General features: G+C 46.9%; 1 protein-coding gene and 5 non-coding genes across 6 annotated transcripts in view; all 6 read left to right on the forward strand.

The window, feature by feature from the left end:
• Positions 1-21568, forward strand: part of LOC105499088 (collagen alpha-1(XXVII) chain B-like) — a 252065-nt gene that overhangs the window by 101771 nt on the left and 128726 nt on the right. The window contains exons 45-53 of the mRNA XM_071099387.1: positions 1-12643; positions 13025-14533; positions 14905-14948; positions 15714-15845; positions 16226-16266; positions 17455-17763; positions 18145-18188; positions 19525-19656; positions 20047-21521. The exon at positions 1-12643 is cut by the window's left edge and continues 38412 nt beyond it. The gene's annotated coding sequence lies outside the window, so the exon portion shown is untranslated. The remainder of the gene's footprint in view (positions 12644-13024; positions 14534-14904; positions 14949-15713; positions 15846-16225; positions 16267-17454; positions 17764-18144; positions 18189-19524; positions 19657-20046; positions 21522-21568) is intronic.
• LOC112423109 (small nucleolar RNA SNORD115) lies at positions 12700-12781 on the forward strand. The gene has a single exon (XR_003013579.1). It is a non-coding gene; the product is annotated as a small nucleolar RNA SNORD115 (small nucleolar RNA).
• On the forward strand, positions 14590-14671 carry LOC112423104 (small nucleolar RNA SNORD115). The gene has a single exon (XR_003013574.1). It is a non-coding gene; the product is annotated as a small nucleolar RNA SNORD115 (small nucleolar RNA).
• Positions 15902-15983, forward strand: LOC112423049 (small nucleolar RNA SNORD115). The gene has a single exon (XR_003013524.1). It is a non-coding gene; the product is annotated as a small nucleolar RNA SNORD115 (small nucleolar RNA).
• Positions 17819-17900, forward strand: LOC112423108 (small nucleolar RNA SNORD115). The gene has a single exon (XR_003013578.1). It is a non-coding gene; the product is annotated as a small nucleolar RNA SNORD115 (small nucleolar RNA).
• Positions 19713-19794, forward strand: LOC112423102 (small nucleolar RNA SNORD115). Its single transcript, XR_003013572.1, has one exon. It is a non-coding gene; the product is annotated as a small nucleolar RNA SNORD115 (small nucleolar RNA).

Consider the following 21568-nt stretch of genomic DNA (forward strand, 5'->3'; position numbering starts at 1 on the left):
AATGGCGTGAATCCGGGAGGCGGGGCTTGCAGTGAGCTGAGATCCGGCCATTGCACTCCAGCCTGGGCAACAGAGCTAGACTCCGTCTCAAAAAAAAAAAAAAAAAAAAAAGAATTATATATGATACAAAGAGTCAAGAAGAGCCAAGATAGTCTTGATGAAGATGGACAATTTTGCATGAGTTACAGGGCCAAAATTTAAGGCCTTCCTATCACAAGGTTACAGTTACCAACAAAGACAGAAAACTAGCCTAATGGAAAAAAATAAGAGACTCCACAAGCAGATGAACAGATATATGATTACTTGATTTATGATAAAAGTGCCACTCCTGCATGATGAGGAAAGAATGGTTTGTTCAATAGTGCTGGATATCAATACATAAAAAAAGTGAAGTCCTTTTCAAACCATACAAATAAATCATTTCTAGGTGTAATGTTGGTCTATTCATGAAAGACAAAACAGTAAAGCTTCTTGAGCATAACATAACATAGGAGAATGTCATCATAATATGGGGGAAAGTGAAAAATACCAATACCACTAAGCACAAAGGAAAACATTGATGAATTAGTTTGCATCCAAATTAAAACTTTTATTTCTCAAAGTATATAATCAATAAAGAAGCATCATATAAAAGATACAACATTTACATGTCAAAAAGTTAGAAAACACTTAAATGGGTACTTCACAAAAGAGGATATCTAAATGGCCAATAAGCTTATGAAAAGGTATTCAAGATCGTTAGCCATGAGAAAAATAATTCAGACAACAGTCAGATAAACATCTTCCAGTATATCTAGAGAGTCCCCAATTTACAATGGTTTGATTTACAATTTTTCCACTTTGTGATGTTGTGAAAGTGATATGTATTCAGTAGAAACCATACCTTGGATTTTGATTTTTCATTTTCCCCTCTAGCCACTGGCTGTATGACACTCTAGTGAGGCTAGGCAGCAGCAGCGAGCCATAGCTCCTAGCAATCATGCAGTTATGAAGGTAAACACCGATACTTCATTGTCTACTGTGTTGCCATCATTTTGACCCACTGTAGGCTAATGTAAGTGTTCTGAGCACATTTAAGGTAGGCTAGGCAAAGCTATGATGTTCAGTACATTGGGTGTACTAAAAGCATTTTTGATTTACAGTGTTTTAACATAGTGGGTTTATTAGGAGGTAACTCCTTCATAAATCAAGGATCATCTGTATAAAATTTAAAAGTCTATGTGTTTTTAGATTTCTCTTAGTATTCACTAAAGTTGAATGGAGGCAACATACTCTCAGGCCAAAATATGTATATATTAGATATGGTGCCATATCTAATAGCAAAAATTGAAAACAAAGTGCCCATGAGGAGTTGAACGATAAGTAAACCTTAAAATATGCACATACTCTCTCAAGGAACACAGATACTATTGTGACTAATTCTTCTCCATGTGCGATCCACATAGATGATAAGATCCTCATGAGAAGAACTTAATTTTTAACTTGAGCTTTCCTTTGATTAAAAGATGAGAACTCTTGTGATTATTGGTATCATCTATATGATGTCATATTATGTAGATTCACATAGTCTCAGCGCCATTAAAATAGAAATTCTATTTGTGGGCTTCAGATAATCAGTCCCCTATAGGAAACTTATTTTCATCCATCTGTTTCCTTCCAACTGAGCAATCCCTTATTTTATGTTAACCTGATTTTAGTGGTTCATTGTCATCATTTTTAGAAATTACACCTCATTTTTTTCCTGTGATTTTACTGTATTGAAGTAAATCTGGTTGGCATGATATACAATATTACATGAATGAAATTTGCCTTTGGTAACTGAGAGAGTTCAAATAGACCTTGGTTCTAGTGAAGACTTGTTTCTAAGGAATTTAGATTCATTCTTTCAGACAATATGAATATCATTATGGGGTCTTGTTCATGAGTTATGTATGTGAAGGGATTCTTGTAAGATTTTCACCTTTTACCTGAGCTTGCCTTGACTGAAAGTTGAAAAAATTTTGTGATTCATCGGTATAATTTCTACAGTGCAATATTTATTTGGATCTAAGCATGCAAGTAGACAAATTCATCCCTATTATAGTATTTCAGGTTTGCAGTCCGTTATGACATTTGTAGATCATTGATGGACAATGAATATTCAAGGAACCTGGCAGTTGTACCCAGGGGATTGAGATCCAGATACTTGTTTGTTTGCCCATAGATATAAAATTCAATAAAATTAGGAGCTTCCTGATATCTAGTTTACTTTTTTAGGAATAACACCCATGAGATACAGTTCTCATCTACTGCCCTAGTCCTGTCCTTAGATAAATAACACCAGAGGAAGAAGACTTTCTGGCCTCTTACATCAGGAACACATGAAAAGCCACGCTGAATCTGTATGAACTGCAATGTACTTTCACAGAAGGGTTTAAGGATACCAACCCTGGTTATAATTTTTAGGACCAAATATATATATATAGACATATAAAATATATAATATATATTATATATTATATATATTTAAAAATATATATATATGGAGTGCCATGGTTTGGGTCTTAAGGAGGTTTGATGACATAAAAATTATGCTCATAAGTATTATACTGAGACCCATTCTTGGGAGGAGATGTGGGGGTGTCCTAGGCTATGCAAAACATAGCTATGGAAACAGAAGTTATTAAGAGAAAGAACAAGCAGTCTGAGAATTTAGATAAGAGACTAATAGAATAAAAGCATCAGATTAGTGAATGTTGTCCTAGTAATTTGGAATAAAAGTAATAATAAATGGAGTCAGACTACTAAATGGCAAAAATAGGGACTTGAAGAACTTAAGTTTATACCTGAGCTTTGCTTTGATTGAAAGTTGAGAAATCTCGTGATTTGTTGGTATCATCTCAAATCAACTTATTTTTCATCTCAACATGAAGAATATCAGCTCTAGTCTTTTGGAATTTCAGCAACTCAAATGCTTGTTAGAACTTATCCAGGACTGCTTGGAGGACCCAAAATACTAATAATCCATGTGCCTTTTTTTCCAGCCAAAATTAGCTATCTTAAGAGTTATTTTCTAGTGCTCTGAGGATATCCACAAATATATCCCAAGGCACTCTGCAGTATGTTTTTAATCTGTGGCCCTGCATACTGGGGATGCACACTGGATTGTTGGATGGAGTGTTGCCTCCATTTGACTTTGATTGACTAATGGGACAGACACAATAAAGACCACATGAGAGCCCCCTCATGAAGGAGGGCTACAGACTTGGAGTCCAATTCTCCACCTCCCCTGACAGGTAGGCTGTTCAGTGCCTTGGGAATCCAACATGAAGGACTGCTTATAGCAGTCCTTGAAAACTTTCACAGAATGTGAACTTGGAGAAGCTAAATGCTGTACTCACAAGCTGGATGACTTCTCCATTGATTTTTACCATAGTTCACTGAAACATTTTCTAAACTAACAAGTATAAATTCACGGATAGATTAGAATAGATCCTTGGTCCTCTCCATTTTTCTGGCACTTTTGTTGCCAGGAATTCAAATACAACTGAGAGAAAAAGTGGGTAGCTAGCAAGAACAGATAATTTCTCAAATATTGGTAGCAGTAACCCAACTTTGAGAAAATATGGAGAAAGAAAAGGAAAAAAAAAACCCTTAAGATTCAGTGTTAGCTGCCCAGTTACAATTATTCGCAAAGTAACAAACACTTATTTGGGCCACCAATAAATAAGAGGGCACAAGCTAATGGGAAGTTAATCCATCATTCTTGTAAAAAGTCAACACATTAGAAAAAGGAATCTTGGATGAGATTGAGAAAGATGCAAGGGATAAAACCTGACAAGCTTTACAATCTCCTTGAGGAGGTCTTCCCTACTCTATAAAATCAGAAAATAATTGGCAAATGGAGCAAAGCCTGGGCAAAATTGATATAATGAGGAAACAGAGCTGGGAATAGGATAAACTTATGTGTCTGTTTCTTTTTCCCATCTTTTAATCTTTTTCTACCCTTTCTTCTGGATACTGGAGTAACGTATTCCACAATTTCTACAGATCTTTTCTGTTTTATCCTAAAGTAGGAAAACATCCAAGATATAAGTATTTCTGGACTATCTCCTACCTATTCTTTCTCCTCTGAGGTTTTCATGCAAATAGGCCTTCTCTAAGGAAAATATACCTTGTTTCCTAATAGTCCCAGTAATCTTTTAGGAAAGGGCTTGCTGTATAAACCAAGGGCTATGATCTTCTGTACTCTGAAGAGAGTGCTTTCGGAGCTTCTGGGATGCAAGGTATCTGCATTGCTAAGTATGGGCTTTCTGAAACAAAAGATGGCTGTGGGAGAGTGGGAGTCTCACTCAATGCTGGAGAAGCACCCCCAAGTTACAGAAAATAAACCCATATCTATGAGTCCTAAGAAAAAATGATAATGATTTAATAAAAGAGATCAATACCATTGTTGTTAACTTACAAAAGAGAAAAACCTTGGCCATGTATAGAACATTTTCTCTGTTTTTACCTCAAATACAATGTAATTAGGAAATTTAATAAAATATGGCATAGGAAAAAAAGACACATTCACTTCATAATGCTTCCATATTGCCTGTGAGAAAGTTAGGAAAACTTGACAGGGAAGGTCAAACTGTTTATAGATTTATGCGTGATCTTAGAGAAACAAGTTGTGATTCCTCTGGCACTTGTAATTCCCAATCTTGCTACTATCTTAATATCTGTTCCTGAGTTATCTAAGTATTTTTCTGTCATGGATTTATGTTCAATGTTTTGTTCTCCACATTTAGCTGGGGGGTTGAGGTTCCTGTTTGAGTTTACCTCTGGAGCGGGAGGCTTTCAGTATTTGTGGCAGTGGATCTTCCCAGAATTCAGAGAGTCACCTACTGTATTCTCTGGGCATTTATAAGAAAATGTAAAGAATTTTCCTCACATTAGGATTCTATGCTAATTATTATTGATAGTTGCTAATACCTTACATGCTAGTAAAGAAGACATTTTAGCTTTACTAAATTTCTTAGACTCCCAGGACAGAAAACCTTGCTAGCTAAGTTGCAATATTATCAAACTGAAGTAAAATATTTAGAATCTGTGTTCTTGGCAGATGGAAGGTGGTTGCATCCTGAAGTCAGCCTAATATACAAATGAAACAGCATACTAAAAAAAAAAAAAAAAAAAAAAAAAAAAAAAAAAAAAAAAAAAACTTCACTGATTTTGAGGATTAATTGTGGATCTCTGCCTTTTATGAAAAGGCTAAGCCTCTCACTGAGATGTTACATGAAACATCACTAGAACCTTTTACTGAAGTCAAAATAAGCCTGAACAAGTCTTTTATGCCCTTAAAATAGCGGCTAATTCTTCACTTGTATTACTTTTTTAACCTTGTTAAAGAAGCGGTTCTACCTTTTCTGTCTTGAGATTAAGGGTTACTCCAAAATTAGGCCTTGATTATAGGCACATTGCTTACTTTCCTGGGTTCTGGTATTTTGTTTCTCTGGAAATGCCATGATGTTTACAAGGCAGAGTGGCAACCACTCCCCTGATTGAAAAGGCTCATTCAGTCCTTGACTCTGGGAAATTTAACTTACTTACAGGTACTTCATGTTGTTAGTGCTATTTTACAAGTTCATAAGACACAGTACTCATCAGTGTGCTGTCACACGAGCTAAGAACAAGTCTTACTGTCTAATTCTAATGCTATTCTAGGCAGGTGAAACCTTTTGACAGCTACTCTGTGGCCAGATCTTGACAGAGTAAGTTGAACATGACTGTCTCAGAGTCATTGAGGATGACACTGGAGCATGATCTGATTTATCTAATATTCCTATTCCCAATGCTGACTGAATATTCATCAATATATTCTGTGTGAAAGACCCACAAGGAAATATAAAAGCATCTTCTATGGTAATCAACCCTCATGAAGCTTAGAGGCTTCTGTTTTTCAAAACATAAAATCAGCCCAAGTGGCAGAATTGTAGTTATTATACCAGCTTTTAAATTAGCCACCAGTTGTAAAGCATATACCTATACTGATATTAACTATATGCCTGTGGTCTGTTATGTGACTAGCCAACTTTGGAAGAATAGATGCTAATATCAATAGGAACTAAAATGTTACATGAGAAACTAATTTCTGATTTAATAGAGTCATTCAAACTTCTCTAACAGATTTATGTAATTGATTGTAAAGCTCACACTGGAAAACAAGATTAACTCTTTAAAAAGAAATTAATTTGCAGACCTAGCTGGGAAGGGCTTCTAAGGTTTAAACTGGGGAAATCAAACCCCTATCACTTCTATCAAAAACCTCCTATTCATAATTTCAGAAATAGCCAACTCTCTAAGAATTAGAAAATTAGGAATGAAGGAGAACTAAGATGAACACCATAGGAAAATGAGAATTACATAATGAAATCTTTCCTTTATTCCAATTGTTATATGATTGAGTGGCTTTTTCATACCACTAACAAGTTCATTCAAGCAAAAGGAATATACTGACAACTTGAAATCTCTGTAATAAGATCATGTAATTCAGGAAATAATATGAAGATATGCTCTTTGTCAGAAAAATTCTTAACTTACCTAAGTCAAGAAAGCCTGCTGAGGCCAATGATACCTAGGATCTCCTGGCACAAGAACTTCATAGAACTTCCACCTTTAGAAGATATTCAGTATTCTTACCAGTGTTGTGTATTGGTGTCTGGATAGGCTAAAGCAGATGCTCAAACGGTGATCAAGCTCTTACTGAATCATATCATCTCAGCCACTGGAATTCCTGAATATCTGGAATCCAGTAGGGGAAGTCATTCTATGTCTATGGGAATTTGGGAGCTTTGTAATGCTCTACAAATACCAATAACTTACCTACCTGTTATCCCCAGTCTTCTGAACAAGTGGAATGAACAAACCACATGCCCTAAAGAATTATTTAGCTAAAGTATGTAAAACTTTACCATCCGTTTCATTTAAAATAAGATTAAATCCCTCTAGCAAGCACAACATTTCTCCCTTCAAGTTTGGAAGGTCTACGAATCTTGGGCTTAAGCCTAACCCATTCTCTGATACAATGGAAAACCCTCATGACCATACATGATACTTAAAGAGTTTGTGGGTTTCCCTGGGGCTCACCTTGCCAACATGTGGCCAGATGCTGAAAAAGCCCCCCGGGAATGTGTCATTGGTATTGAACAGGAGGCTCAGTCTGTATCAAAGTGTTCTGGTGACAGACTAGGACCACACTGGACAGAACCGTATCAAGTGTGGTTGAGAATTCATGGTGCTATCAAGATGAAGGAGAAACCCAAGTGGATACGTGCTTCACATGTGAGACCAATATCCACCATTGAATGGGCCTTAAGGATAAATTCTCTAGATAGTAACCTTGAATAATATGGAAGCAGAAGAGAAAAACTTATCTGACAGCAGGAGAGATAGACTGTTTTGTTATTAATACTTTCTTCTTACTTATTTTGAGCATTACAATGTTGATACTTAGTTTGTATCAATTGAACATAAAGCTTATTATTAGTCTTTCTTTTAAAAATTAGTATCTCAACCTCAAGGAATTTTGTGGTAATTAAAAATTGTCCTGAATATGAGATGAGGACTCAATAAACCCCTTTCTTTGTCATAATACTTCAAACTCACCAACTGCATGATTTAAATTTAGAAGAAATGAAAAATTTCACATCTTCCCACTGATTAGTCAATATTACTAAAAAAAATCTTAAATATCATCACCCTTTGTGTTATTGAAGATACTGATGAGAAGAAATATTTAACTAATTGAACATAATTATATTCAAATTGAAAGTCCCTGAAGGTTATCACAAAACTCCAACAACTCTGTATCTTTTTTTTGTTTGTTTGTTTTTGAGCAGAGTTTCACACTCTTGTTGCCCAGGCTAGAGTGCAATGGCGCTATCTCGGCTCACTGCAACCTCCACCTCCCAGGTTCAAGTGATTCTCCTGCCTCAGTCTCCCGAGTAGCTGGGATTACAGGCATGCACCACCATGCCTGGCTAATTTTGTGTTTTTCATAGAGATGGGATTTCTCCATGTTAGTCAGGATGGTCTCGAACTCCCAACCTCAGGTGATCCACCCGCCTCGGACTCCGAAAGTGTTGGGATTGCAGGTGTGAGCCACCACGCCTGGCCCAACTCTATATCTTAAATAGCCATGGGGGTCCGATTTAATAAAGCTTAAATAGATGCAGAGATGGGGAGGAAATATCCCAGCCCAAATGATGAGGGTTAGTTTCTTCAAAACCCCCAAAACATATCCCCTAAAAATGAGCTTACCCTGTCTAGAACCTGGCAGTCTCCAGTCCCCATACTTACGAACTCAAGGATAATTAAATGGTCTGTATCATCTAATATTACAATAGCTAATGTGAGTAAATGGAATTCTACTTGTACATGATAGGTTTTACTACTATGAAATGTTTTTACACAAGGACTAAAATGGCACTATGATCAAACTAAAACAGATTTTTTTTTTTAATAGATGGGGTCTGGCTTTGTTGCCTACACTGGAGTGCAGTAGCACAATCACAGCTCTGTATTGCCTGTAACTCCTGGGCTTAAGGAATTCTCCCGTCTCAGCTTCCTGAGTAGCTGGGACTACAGGGACATGCCACCATGCCTGCCTATTTTTTCTTTCTTTCTTTCTTTTTTTTTTTTTTGTAGAGTCAGGGTCCTGCTCAGGCTGGTTTCAAACTTCTGGCCTCAAATTATCCTGCTGCCTCGGCCTTCTGAAGCACTGGGTTTGTGAGCCACCATACCTGGCCAGAGATTATTAAATACAGTATTAAGGGGAATAAAAATTAGGACTACAATTGTAAGCTCTTCTGATATAGATACAATTACTGATAAACTTAGTGCCTTGGACAATTTGCAGAAAGATGCAAACATGATAGAATCAAAATCTAAACAAGATATGAAAATAAAGAAAAACAAAAATGGAATTGGGAAAGCATTTGGAATTGGACATCTGGTAATAAAATCCTATTGCAAAAAAAATATATAGTGAAGAATTTTCAGAAACCTTCACTTGCATGAGTACCACTGGTTATTCAACAACTACAGTGTATACTTGCTGGTACTGAAGTACGAGATTATACCTACTCAGGCAAACAATTAGGTATTGACATACTACTGTCTATGTAGAGATTAAATGATGGTGTAAAAAGATTGATCATATTATAGGTAAGAGAGCCAAAATTTGGCATTGCAGATTGAAATTTATGAAAACTGAAATAAACGAATTTCACTAAAGTACATTTTCTTATTTACATAGTTTATAATGTATTATATAATTCATGAATCTTCAAAAGAAACATACTGAGCTAGTCAATAAAAATCTACATTACAGCTTTAGGCCACCGAGCCCCATCTGTTGATTATGTACTTGGTATAAATTGGGGGGAAAAAAACAAAACGAGAGTGAAAACTAAGCCTCAAAGTATAAAGCATGTAGCAAAACAGACTACTAAAATTATTCTCAATTTCTAACCCTGTTATATACGGATAATTCTTATGTGGAGGTAATAAAGAATCTGTTCAAATATGCACTAGTGGTATGACAGTTTCAAATAGCCCACTGAACTAGGAAATATTCACTACCAAGGAGGTCAGGTATACTGATCTGGTCAACCTGGACATTGACATGAGATGTTCTTATGGAGTGACAGCTCCACTTGATGCTATCCTATCACAAAATATTACTACCTGATGTTGATATCATTAACAATTGAATACAGAAAGTAAGGTCTCTCTACAAGACAAGACCAACATCTCTGTAATATAAATGGGACTGTGAGTGTAATAGATTTAGAGTTTCTGAAAGAATATTGAAAGTTAAGGATCCAACGCCTGTAATCCCAGCACTTTGGGAGGCTGAGGCGGCTGGATCATGAGGTCAAGAGATTGAGACCATCCTAGCCAACATGGTGAAACCCCGTCTCTACTAAAAATACAAAAAAAATCAGGTGGACATGGTGGCACGCACCTGTAATCCCCACTACTCAGGAGGCTGAGGCAGGAGAATCACTTGAACTGGGGAGGCGGAGGCTGCAGTGAGCCGAGATCGTGCCACTGCACTCTGGCCTGGCAACAGAGTGAGACTCTGTCTCAGAAAAAAAATAAGAAAAAGAAAAAGAAAGTTAAGGATCCTACCTGCAAAATTGGAATATGAGACTGAGGAAATTTGATTCCAGCTAAACCCAGAATTGATTATGTTGATGAACACATGAATTTCATGTGTGTGAAAACATGTGAACTCCTCGTTGTCAGTCTAATGACAGTGAAAGCAAAAAACACATCGAAGATGTAGGGAAATGACAATACAGAGTGGGCTCATAACTGCATTCTAGATACTGGGATTGATTTCTATTAAGGTATATAATTTTAGATCCTTGAGGAATCGCCACACTGTCTTCCACAATGGTTGAACTAGTTTACAGTCCCAGCAACAGTATAAAAGTGTTCCTATTTCTCCACATCCTCTCCAGCACCTGTTGTTTCCTGACTTTTTAATGATTGCCATTCTAACTGGTGTGAGATGGTATCTCATTGTGGTTTTGATTTGCATTTCTCTGATGGCCAGTGATGATGAGCATTTTTTCATGTGTCTGTTGGCTGCATAAATGTCTTCTTTTGAGAAGTGTCTGTTCATACCCTTTACCCACTTTTTGATGAGGTTGTTTTTTTCTTGTAAATTTGTTTGAGTTCTTTGTAGGTTCTGGATATTAGCCCTTTGTCAGATGAGTAGATTGCAAAAATTTTCTCCCATTCTGTAGGTTGCCTGTTCACTCTGATGGTAATTTCTTTTGCTGTGCAGAAGCTCTTTAGTTTAATTAGATCCCGTTTGTCAATTTTGGCTTTTGTTGCCATTGCTTTTGGTGTTTTAGACATGAAGTTCTTGCCCATGTGTATGTCCTGAATGGTATTGAACTAGAAATACCATTTGACCCAGCCATCCCATTATTGGGCATATACCCAAAGGATTATAAATCATGCTGCTATAAAGACACATGCACATGTATGTTTATTGCGGCACTATTCACAATAGCAAAGACTGGGAACCAACCCAAATGTCCATCAGTGACATACTAGATTAAGAAAATGTGGCACAACACACCATGGAATACTATGCAGCCATAAAAAAGGATGAGTTCATGTCCTTTGTAGGGACATGGATGCAGCTGGAAACCATCATGCTCAGCAAACTATTACAAGAACAGAAAACCAAACACCACATGTTTTCACTCATAGGTGGGAATTGAACAATGAGAACACTTGGACACAGGAAGGGGAACATCACACACCAGGGCCTGTTGTGGGGTGGGGAGAGAGGGAAGGGATAGCATTAGGAGATATACCTAACGTAAATGGTGAGTTAATGGGTGCAGTACATGCACCAACATGACACGTGTACATAGGTAACAAACCTGCATGTTGTGCCCATGTACCCTAGAACATAAAGTGTAATAATAAAAAAGGTATGTAATTTTAGAATATCTCACAAATAGCCCATGCAAAATCCTGCTGAAAGGCAACCATAAATATAGAAAGAATATGTAAAAAAGTGGCATGGTCTAGTATATGCCAAACAAGGCAAGGGTGTATAAAAACCTCAAGGTCCCAGTATGAGAATCATGCTTGTATTGCACACCCATGAAAAAGTCTTCTAAAAATTATTTTTTTAAAACTAGATAGAATGGGTAAGATGAGAAAAAGGCATAAAATGGTCAAAAACACTGGGAGAATTCAAAGTTAATTTTGACAATATTAATACAAATAGAAAAACTGACAAAAAAGGAAATACATCTTACATTCGAAAACATATAAGTAGTTGTATACAAATGAAGACACGTACCAAAAACAAATTACAAAATATGAATCCATATATATATATAAAATGTACAATTTCAAACAATTCAAAAGTGAAAAGATGCAGGACAATAAAATATTCACAAACACGCTCGAAAAATAAATGCTGACGTCCGAATTAGACCAGTTCAACGGAAGTGTGGGGCGTGGATGGGGACCTACTGCAAAAATCACATGGCGCCCAGGCCAAGGCTTCGATTTCCGGTGCGCGCTTGGAGAGGATGCCTGGGAGGGCACCCACCATGCCCAGGGGCAGGCTGTGACTGCCAGGTATGCAGCTGTGAGTGGTTTCTGGGCCAGCCTCTCTGGTTGGTCATGACCTGGTTGGTGGCCCTAGCCTGTGCCGCGTGGTCCTGGAGTGGCCCAGGGGGTCTTGCTGGGGGAGCCGGCTTGGGCAGCGGAGGTGCTCCCGGGGGCCTGCAGTAGGGCACACCCTCTGCATCTTGGGTGAGCCCAGTGACCCGCCTGCCCTGTCCTTCCAGGGTTGGGTGGCAGGGAGGGCCAAGGGTGTCTCGCATCTGTGATGGGTCAGTGTTTCCAGCAAGTGGGTCTATGGAGAAAGAGCATACCTGAGTCTGCGCACCCTACTGCCTTCATGAGGTTCTGTTTGGACACCTGTCCTACTCCTGTCCCCCCAGATGGTGACCGCGGAGGAAGACTTGCGTTGGGCCCAATGGCCCTGGGCCAGTGTCCATCAGCCAGGTGCCAGCCCCTGGTGCGCTGAAGCTCAGGCCCTTCCCGGCGCCCTGGCCTCCTGCACTGAGCTGTGGTGAGCTCATCCGGGTCCTGATGGATACATGCGCGGGGAGGGTTGTGCCCTGGATTGGGTCGATGATGAGAACCTTATATTTTCTTGAAGAGAGGTGATGACTTAAAAATCATGCTCAATAGGATTACGCTGAGGCCCAGTCTAGGTGAGAATTTTGGAAGAGGATGCTGGGATCCAGAGGCCCCCGACAGGGCCCCTGTATTTTGGGCTATAGACCTAGAAGCCCTGAAGGGCATCTGGAGGGAACCCAAGCCTGGCTCTGAGCTCCTCCATGAGGCAGTCCAAGCTCCCTGTGTGGGCATATGCTGGGGCTCTGGTTCCCTAGGGGCAGGGCATGTGGGTGGCTCCTCCCTGACCTGCATTCTCCCCTGTGTCTTTCAGTGAGCTCTTCCGCCCAGGCAGCGCCCTGGCATTGACTGGCATAGGTGAGTGGATCCTGCTGGGGTCATGGGCCATGAGCCAGGCTGGTGGGGTCACCAAGGGTCAGCCTTTGGGACAGGAGGGTTTCCTTAGGGAGCCGACCTGACCTGAATCCCCACTGAGGAGGGCTAGGTTCTCCAGGAGGGCGGCTTCCTTGGGAATCTGACCCAAGGAGGTTATCTTCTCTAAAGCCTTGCAGCGGTGATGGTGGTCCAGGCAGCAAAGGATTCCTTCAACCCCACCCAGGGCAGTGCCCAGCTGAGACTCAGTGGGCAGGTCTGGCCTTGAGGACTGCCCAGGCCACATGAGGGGGTCCATAGGAGCTCCAGGGCACCACAGGGGTCACACAGGAGCTCTCCTTCCCCAGAGACGGGTGAGCGATCGAGTCCATGGGGTCAGGCCTTTGGAGATTCAAGGAGTGGGCCCCACCTAGGACCCTGAATGGGACCGAGCCTTTGAGCAATGGGCCATCCCAGTGGTGCCTGTGAGCCTAGTGGGGGGCGATGCGGCTTCAAGGGGGTTGGGTCAAGGCTGAGCTCTGGCCGGTACTTGGTAGTGCTGCAGGCTGGCCCTGGGACTTGCTGGCTTTGGGCAAAAGGGCCAGCCTGCATCCTGCTGGTGGTCACCCATTCCCCATGGGCAACTAGCGGAAAGCTGGCATCCTTAGGTGGGAAGGCCCGCTGTCAAGGGTCCTGTCCTGGAAGTTTGCTTCCCAGGCTGCTTCTGATCCATGGACTCACCTCCAGGGTGGTGGGGTCTTGAGCCCGAGGAAAGGAGAAGATACCATGTGTTCCCCGATTGGCCGAATGTGGCTCGGCTCTGTGTTTGGGAGGTGTGTAGGGCATGGATGGGGACCCATCAGAGAACACATGTGGCCCGGGGTCACAGGTTGCGATTTCCCATGCACACTTGGAGAGAACGCTGGGTGGGTGCCCTCCACTCCCAGGCACAGGCTATGCAACTACCAGGTCTGCGGTGGCATGTGGCTTCCAGGTCAGCCCCCTTGGTGGGCCATGAGCAGGTTGGTTGCCCTGGCCTGTGCCCAGTGGTCTCGGAGTGGCCCAGGGGTCCTGTGGGGGAGCTGATGTGGGTAGTGGAGGTGCTTGTGGGGCCTGCAATAGAGCGCAGCCCAGGTGTCTTGTGGGAGCTCGGTGACCCACCTGCCCTGACCTAGGGTGCGGTGATGGGGAGGGCCAAGGGTCCCCTGTGTCTGTAATGGGTCAGTGTTCCCATCACATGGGTCCATGGAGGGACAGCATGCATGAGCCAGCACCACCCACCACCATCCCCCTATGGAGGCGTGAGGCCATGTTTGGACACATGTCTTCCTGTCCCCCAGACGGTGAGCCTGGAGGAAGACTTGCCTTGGGTCCGCTGTCCCTGGGCCAGTGTCCATCAGCCAGGTGCCCAGTCCCCAGTGCGCTGAAGCTCGGCCCTCCCTGGCACTCTGGTCTCCTGCACTGAGCTGTGGTGAGCACATCCAGGTCCTGCTGGATGTTTGTGTCGGGAGTGGGGTGCCCTGGGTTGGGTCAATGATGAGAACCTTATATTTTCTTGAAGAGAGGTGATGACTTAAAAATCATGCTCAATAGGATTACGCTGAGGCCCAGCCTAGGTGAGAATTTTGGAAGAGGACACTGGGATCCCCGGCAGGAGGCATTTGGGGCTGGAGACCTGGAGGTCCCGAAGGTTATCTGCAGGGGCCCCAACCCTGTCTCTGCACTCGTCTGTGAGGCAGCCCAGTTTCCCTGTGCGGGCTTGCTGTCAATGCTCTGGTTCCCTGAGGCGGGGCACGTGGGTGACTCATCCCTGAAGTCCCATTCTCCCTTTGTGTCTTTCAGTGAGCTCTTCCGCCCAGGAGGACCCCTGGCCTTGAGTGGCATAGGTGAGTGGATCCTGCTGGGCTCATGGGCCATGGACTAGGCCACGTGGGATCACTGAGGGTCAGCCTTCAGGATGGGACGGATTCCTCAGGGAGCCAACCTGAATCCCCACTGGGGAGGGATTGGTTCTCCAGGAGGGCCGCCTCCTTGGGAATCTGACCCAAGGACACCTTCCCTGAAGCGCTGGAGGAGTGACATTGGTCTAGGCAGGAAGGGTTCCATTGGTCCCACACAGGGCAGCTCCCAGCTGAGACTGGGCACTAGGATCTGGCCTTGAGGACTGCCCAGGCCACATGAGGCTGGGTCCCAGGCTGCTATTTGCAGTGTGTGCTTGGAGAGGGAGCCTGGGTAGGCCCCCTCCCCGTGCAGGGGCAGGCTGTGCGTCTGCCAGGTCTGCAGCAGTGCCTGCCTTCAGGGCCAGCCTCCTTGGTGGGCCTGAGCTGGATAGTGGCCATGGTCCCACCCAGGGGTCATGATGCAGCCCTGGAATTGCAAGGGAGCCACCATGGGGAGTAGAAGTGCTCTAGGGGCCTGCATTAGGGCACAGCCTGGGCATCTTGCCCAAGCCCAGTGACCAGCCTGCCCTGTTTTCCAGGGTTCAGTGGCAGGGAAGACCAAGGGTCCCCCGCGTCCATGACCAACACTGTTTCACATGGATCCCATCACCTGGGTCCATGGAGGGAGAGCATGTGTGAGCTAGCACCCCCTGCCTCCTTTCCCGCATGGAGGCATGAGGTTCTGTTCAGACACTTTCCTCTGTCCCCCAGATGGTGACCCTGAAGGAGGACTTGCATTGGGCCCAATGGCCCAGGGCCAGTGTCTGTCAGCCAGGTGCCCAGCCCCTGGCGCACTGAAGTTTTGGCCCTTCCTGGCTCTCTGGTCTCTTGCACTGAGCTGTGGTGAGTCCATCTGGGTCCTGCTGGATGCATGTGTGGGGAGGGAGGTGCCCTGGGTTGGGTCAATGATGAGAACCTTATATTGTCCTGAAGAGAGGTGATGACTTAAAAATCATGCTCAATAGGATTACGCTGAGGCCCAGCCTAGGTGAGAATGTTGGAAGAGGATGCTGGGATCCTGAGATCCCTGGCAGAGCTACTATATTTTGGGATGGAGATCTGGCAACCCTGAAGGGCACCTGGGGGGCCCAACCCTGTCTCTGCGCTCCTCCGTGAGGCAGCCCAGGCTCCCTGTGCAGGCTTGCTGTTGGCACTGTGGTTCCCTGGGGTGGGACACATTGGTGGCAGCTCCCTGAGCCCCATGGTCCCCTTGTGTCTTTCAGTGAGCTCTTCCAGGAGGGCCCCCTGGCATTGACTGGCATAGGTGAGTGGATCCAACTGGCATCATGGGCCATGGGCCAGGCCGCGTGGGGTCGCCAAGGGTCAGCCTTCGGGAAAGAAGGGTTTCCTTGGGGAGCCAACCTGAATCCCCACTGGGAAGAGATGGGTTCTCCAGGAGGGTGGCTTCCTGGGGAACAGGAACCAAGGGGGATGCCTTCCCTGAAGCCCTGCAGGGGTGACGGTGGTCCAGGCAGGAAAGGGTTCCTTCAGTTCTACCCAGGGCAGCTCCCAGCTGAGTCTCGGGGCTTGCATCTGGACTGTCCTGACTATATGTGGGGGCCACAGGGGCTCTGGGGTGCCTTGGGGGTCACACAGGAGCTCTCTGTCCCTGGAGAAAGGTAAAGGTGGGTGATCGGGCCCATGGAGTTGAGCTGTGGAGATTCAAGTATCGCACCTGACACATGGCCCTGAATGGAACCCACCCTGTTGAGCAATGGGCCAACCCATGGGCCTCTTCGAGCCTGACAGGGGGCGGTGCTGTTTCGCTGGGGTTAGATCGAGGCTAAGCTCTGGCTGGCGCCTGGTGGTGCTGCAGTCCGGCCCTTGGACTCATGGGCTTTGGGCCAAGGGGGCAGCCTGCGTCCCACTGAAAGTCACCGCTTCCCTGTGGCTGGAAGTTATCCCTTCGCAGTGGGCTAGTGTCAGGAAGGGTGGCCTCCTGAAGTGGGAAGGCCCGCTATTGAGGGTCTGGTCCTGGAAATTTGCTGCCCATGCTGCTTCTGAATCCTGAAGACACCTCCAGTGTGGTGGGGTCCTGGGCCCGAGGAAAGGAGAAGGCACTGTGCCCTCCGATTAGTTGAGTGCAGCCAGGCTGTGTGCTTGTGAGGTGTGAGGGCATGGATGGAGACTCACCAGAGAAAGCACATGGCCCTGGGATCCCAGGTTGTGATTTCCAGTACATGCTTGGATACGGCACGTGGGTGGGTGCCCACCATGCACAGGGACTGGCTATGTGACTGCCAGCTCTGCAGCAGCATCAGGCATCCGGGCCAGTCTCCTTGGTTGACCATGAACTGTTGGTGGCCCTGGCCTGTGCCCGGTAGTCCTGGGGTGACCCTGGTGTCATGCAGGGGAGCTGGCATGTGTAGTGGAGGCGCCTGTGTGGCCTGCAGTAGGATGCAGCCCTGGTTTGTAGCCTGAGCCCAGTGACCTACCTGTCCTGTCGTTTCAGGGTTCAGTGGTGGAGACAGCGTTGGGTGCCCTGCGTCTGTGACGGGCCAGTATTCCACATGGATCTCATCACATGGTCCATGGAAGGCGAGCATCCCTGAGCTGGCACACCCCACCTTCTGCCCACATGGAGGGGTGAGGTTGTGTTTGGACACCTGTCTTCTTCCTGTTCCTCGAGATGGTGACCCCGGATGAGGACTCGTGTTGGGCCCACTGTCCCCGGGCCAGGGTCCATCAGCCAGGTGCCTAGCCCCTGTTGCACTGAAGCTCTGGCCCTTCCTGTCACCTTGGTCTCCTGCATTGAGCTTGGGTGAGCCCATCGGGGTGCCACTGGATGCCTAAGCAGGGAGGGGGTGCCCTGGGTTGGGTCGATGATGAGAACTTTATATTGTTCTGAAGAGAGGTGATGACTTAAAAATCATGCTCAATAGGATTACGCTGAGGCCCAGCCTAGGTGAGAATTTTGGAAGAGGACACTAGAATCCTGAGGTACCTGGCAGGGCCACTGTATTTTAGGCTGGAGACTTCGAGGCCCTAAAGGGCATCTCATGCAGGAGCCCAGCCCTGTCTGTGCTCCTCCATTAGGCACACCAGGCTTCCTGTGTGGGCTTGGTGTCTGTGCTCAGCTTCCCTGGGGGCGGGACACGTTGGTGGCTCCTTCCTGAGCCCCATTATCCTCGGTGTCTTTCAGTGAGCTCTTCCGCCAAGCAGACCCCCTAGGATTGACCAGCATAGGTGAGTGGACATTGCTGGTGTCATGGGCCGTGAGCCAAGCGGTGGGCAGTCCCTGAGGGTCAGCCCTCAGGCCACCTGGGTTTCCTCAGGAGTCGACCTGAATCGACTGGGGATGTGTCCTCCAGCAGGGAGGCTTCCTTGGGAATTGGACACAAGGCAGAGGCCTTCTCTGAAGCCCTGCAGGGGTGGCAGTGGTTCAGGCAGGAAAGGGTTTTCTCAGCCCCATGCAGGGTAGTGCCCAGCTCAGACTTGGTGCTTGGGTCAGGCCTCTAAGATGGCCAGGACACATGAGGGGGGCAACAAGGGCTCTGGGGCACCACGGGCATCTCATGGGGACTCTCCAACCCTGGAGAGGGGTGGGCGATTCAGTCCGTGGAGTCGGGCCATGGAGATTCATGGACTGCAGCAAACCCATGACCCTCAATGGGACCGACCCTATAAGCAGTGGACCCTCCCAGTGGCATGTCTTTGAGCCATGTGAGAGGCGGCGCTGTTTCTCTGAGGTTGGGTCAAGACTAGCTGTGGCCAGTGCCTGATGGTGGTCCAGTCTGTCTCTGGGACTCGTGGGCTTTGGGCCAAGGCTGTAGCCCGTATCCCACTGGGGGTCACCCCTTCCTTGTGGGCGAGTGGTGGTAATGGTGGCCTCCTGAGGTGGGAAGGTCCACAGTGGAAGGACCTTTCCTGGAAATTTGCAGTCCAGGCTGCTTCTCAGCCATCAGGACAACTCCAGAGGTCAGGGTCTTAGGCCCAAAGAAAGGAGAAGACACCGTATGTCTCCCGGTTGACTGAGTGTGGCCCCGCTCTGTGTGTGGGAGGTATTGTGTGGGGCGTGGATTGGGACCCACCAGAGAAAGCTTGTGGCCCTGGAGCCCCAGGCTGTGATTTCCAGTGGACCTTGAGGAAAGGAGGGTGGGTGCCCTCCATGCACAGGGCAGGCTGTGCAACTGCCAGGTAGGCAGCAGCCCGTGGTGTCCGGGCCAGCGTCCTTGGTTCGCCGTGAGCTGGTTGGTGTCCATGGCCCCTGCCCAGGTCCAGTTGCTACCCAGGGTTGTGCAGGGGAACTGGCGTGGGCAATGGAGGTGCTCGAGGGGCCTGCAGTAGGGCACAGCCCAGGCGTCTTGCATGAACCCAGGAATCCACCTGCCCTGTCTTTCCATGGTTCAGTGGCTGGGAGGGCAAAGGGTCCCCCCCATCCATGACACATCAGTGTTTTCCATGGATCCTATCACATGGGTCCACAGAGAGAGAGCATGTGTGAGCTAGCACCCCCCACCCCCTTCCCCGTGTGGAGGCCCGAGCCCCTGGTTGGACACATGTCCTCCTCCTGTCCCCCCAGATGGTGACTGCAAAGGAAGACTTGCTTTGGGACCACTGGCCCCAGGCCAGTGTCCATCAGCCAGGTGTCCAGCCCGTGGTGCACTTAAGTTCAAGCCCTTCCTGATGCCCTGGTCTCCTGCCCTGAGCTGTGGTGAGCACATCTGGGTCCAGCTGGATGCACGTGTGGGAAGGAGGGTGCCCTGGGTTGGGTCAATGATGAGAACCTTAAATTGTCCTGAAGAGAGGTGATGACTTAAAAATCATGCTCAATAGGATTACGCTGAGGCCCAGCCTAGGTGAGAATTTTGGAAGAGGATGCTGAGATGCCAAGGTCCCTGGCAGGGCCGCTGTATTTTGGGCTGGAGACCTGGAGTTCCTGAAGTTCATCTTGGGGTGCCCAGCCCTATCTCTGCACTCCTCCGTGAGGCAGCCCAGGTTCCCTGTGCGGCCTTGGTGTCGGCCCTCTAGTTCCCTGGGGTTGAGGCACACTGGAGGCTCCTCCTTCCTGAGCCCTGTTCTCCCCTGTGTCTGTGTCTTTCAGTGAGCTCTTCTGCCCAGGGGGACCCCTGGCCTTAAGTGGGATAGGTAAGTGGATCCTGCTGGGGTCATGGACCATGAGCCAGGTCGCTTTGGGTCACTGAGGGTCACCCTTCAGGCCACGAGGGATTCCTCAGGGAGCCCATCTGAAACCCACCGGGGATGGATGGTTTCTTCAGGAGGACAGCTTCCTTAGAAATTGGTCCCAAGAAGGATGCCTTCCCTGAAGCCATGCAGAGATGACGGAGGTCCAAACAGGAGAGGGTTCCTTCAACTCAACGCAGTGCGTGTTCTAGCTGAGACTCAGTGCACAAGTCAGGCCTGGAGGGCTTTCCAGGCCACATGAGGGGGTCCACAGGGTCACTGGGGGCAATGGGTGTTTTGCGGGAGCCCTCGGTCCCCGAGGCTTGCAAAGGGGCAGGGTGTGGGTGATCGGGCTTATGGAGTCAGTCCGTGAAGATTCAAGGACTGGGCCTAACCCATGGCCCTGATGGGACTGACCTGTGGAGCAATGGGCCATCCCAGTGGTGCCTCCTTGAGCCTGGTGGGGGCGGTGTGGCCCCAGTGGGTTTGGGTCAAGACTGAGCTCTGGCCTTCACCTGGTGGTGCTGCAGGCTGGCCCTGGGAATCGTGGGCTTTGGGCCAAGGGTGCAGCCTGCATCCAGCTATAGGGTCACCCCTCCCCGAAGTGGAGTGGCCAGAAGGATGGCAACCTGTGATGGAAAGCATGCTGTCAAGGGTCCTGTGCCGGCAATTTGCTGCCCAGGCTGCTTCTAAGTCATGGGGTCACCTCCAGGGTGGCGGGGTCTTGAGCCGAAGGAAAGGCAAGGACATCATGTGTCCCTGATTGATTGAGCATGGCCCGGCTCTGCGTTTGGAGGTATGTGGTGCATGAATGGGGACCCATCAGAGAAGGCACGTGGCCCTGGGGCTCCAGGATACGATTTCTGGTGTGAGCTTGTAGAGGGTGTCTGCTGTGGCACGTGGCATTCAGGTCAGCCTACTTGTTTGCTGTGAGCTGGTTGGTGGTCCCGGCCCTGCCCAGTGGTCCCGTTGTGGCACAGAGTCATGTGGGGGAGCTGGTGTGGGCAGTGGAAGTGCTCCAGGAGCCTGCAATAGGGTGCATCCTGGACATCTTGCTCAAATCCTGTGACCTGCCTGCCCTGTCCTTTCAGGTTTCCGTGGCAAGGAGGGCCAAGGGTTCCCCGCGTTCTTGACCGTCACTGTTTATAGGGATCCCATCTCTTGAGTCCATGGAGGGAGAGCGTGTGTTAGCCAGCACCCCCTGTCCACTTTGTGCATGGAGGTGTGAGGCCATGTCTCTACACCTGTCCTCCACCCCTCCAGATGGTGACCCCAGAGGAAGACATGCGTTGGGTCTGCTGGCCCCGGGCCAGTGTCTCTCAGCCAGGTGCTCAGCCCCTGGTGAGCTGAAGCTCAGGCCCTTCCTGGCACCCTGGTCTCCTGCACTGAGCTGTGGTGAGCACATCTGGGTCCCTCTGGATACATGTGCAGGGAGGGGGTGT

The sequence above is a fragment of the Macaca nemestrina genome, chromosome 7, assembly GCF_043159975.1.
Source record: "Macaca nemestrina isolate mMacNem1 chromosome 7, mMacNem.hap1, whole genome shotgun sequence".
NCBI lineage: Eukaryota > Metazoa > Chordata > Mammalia > Primates > Cercopithecidae > Macaca > Macaca nemestrina.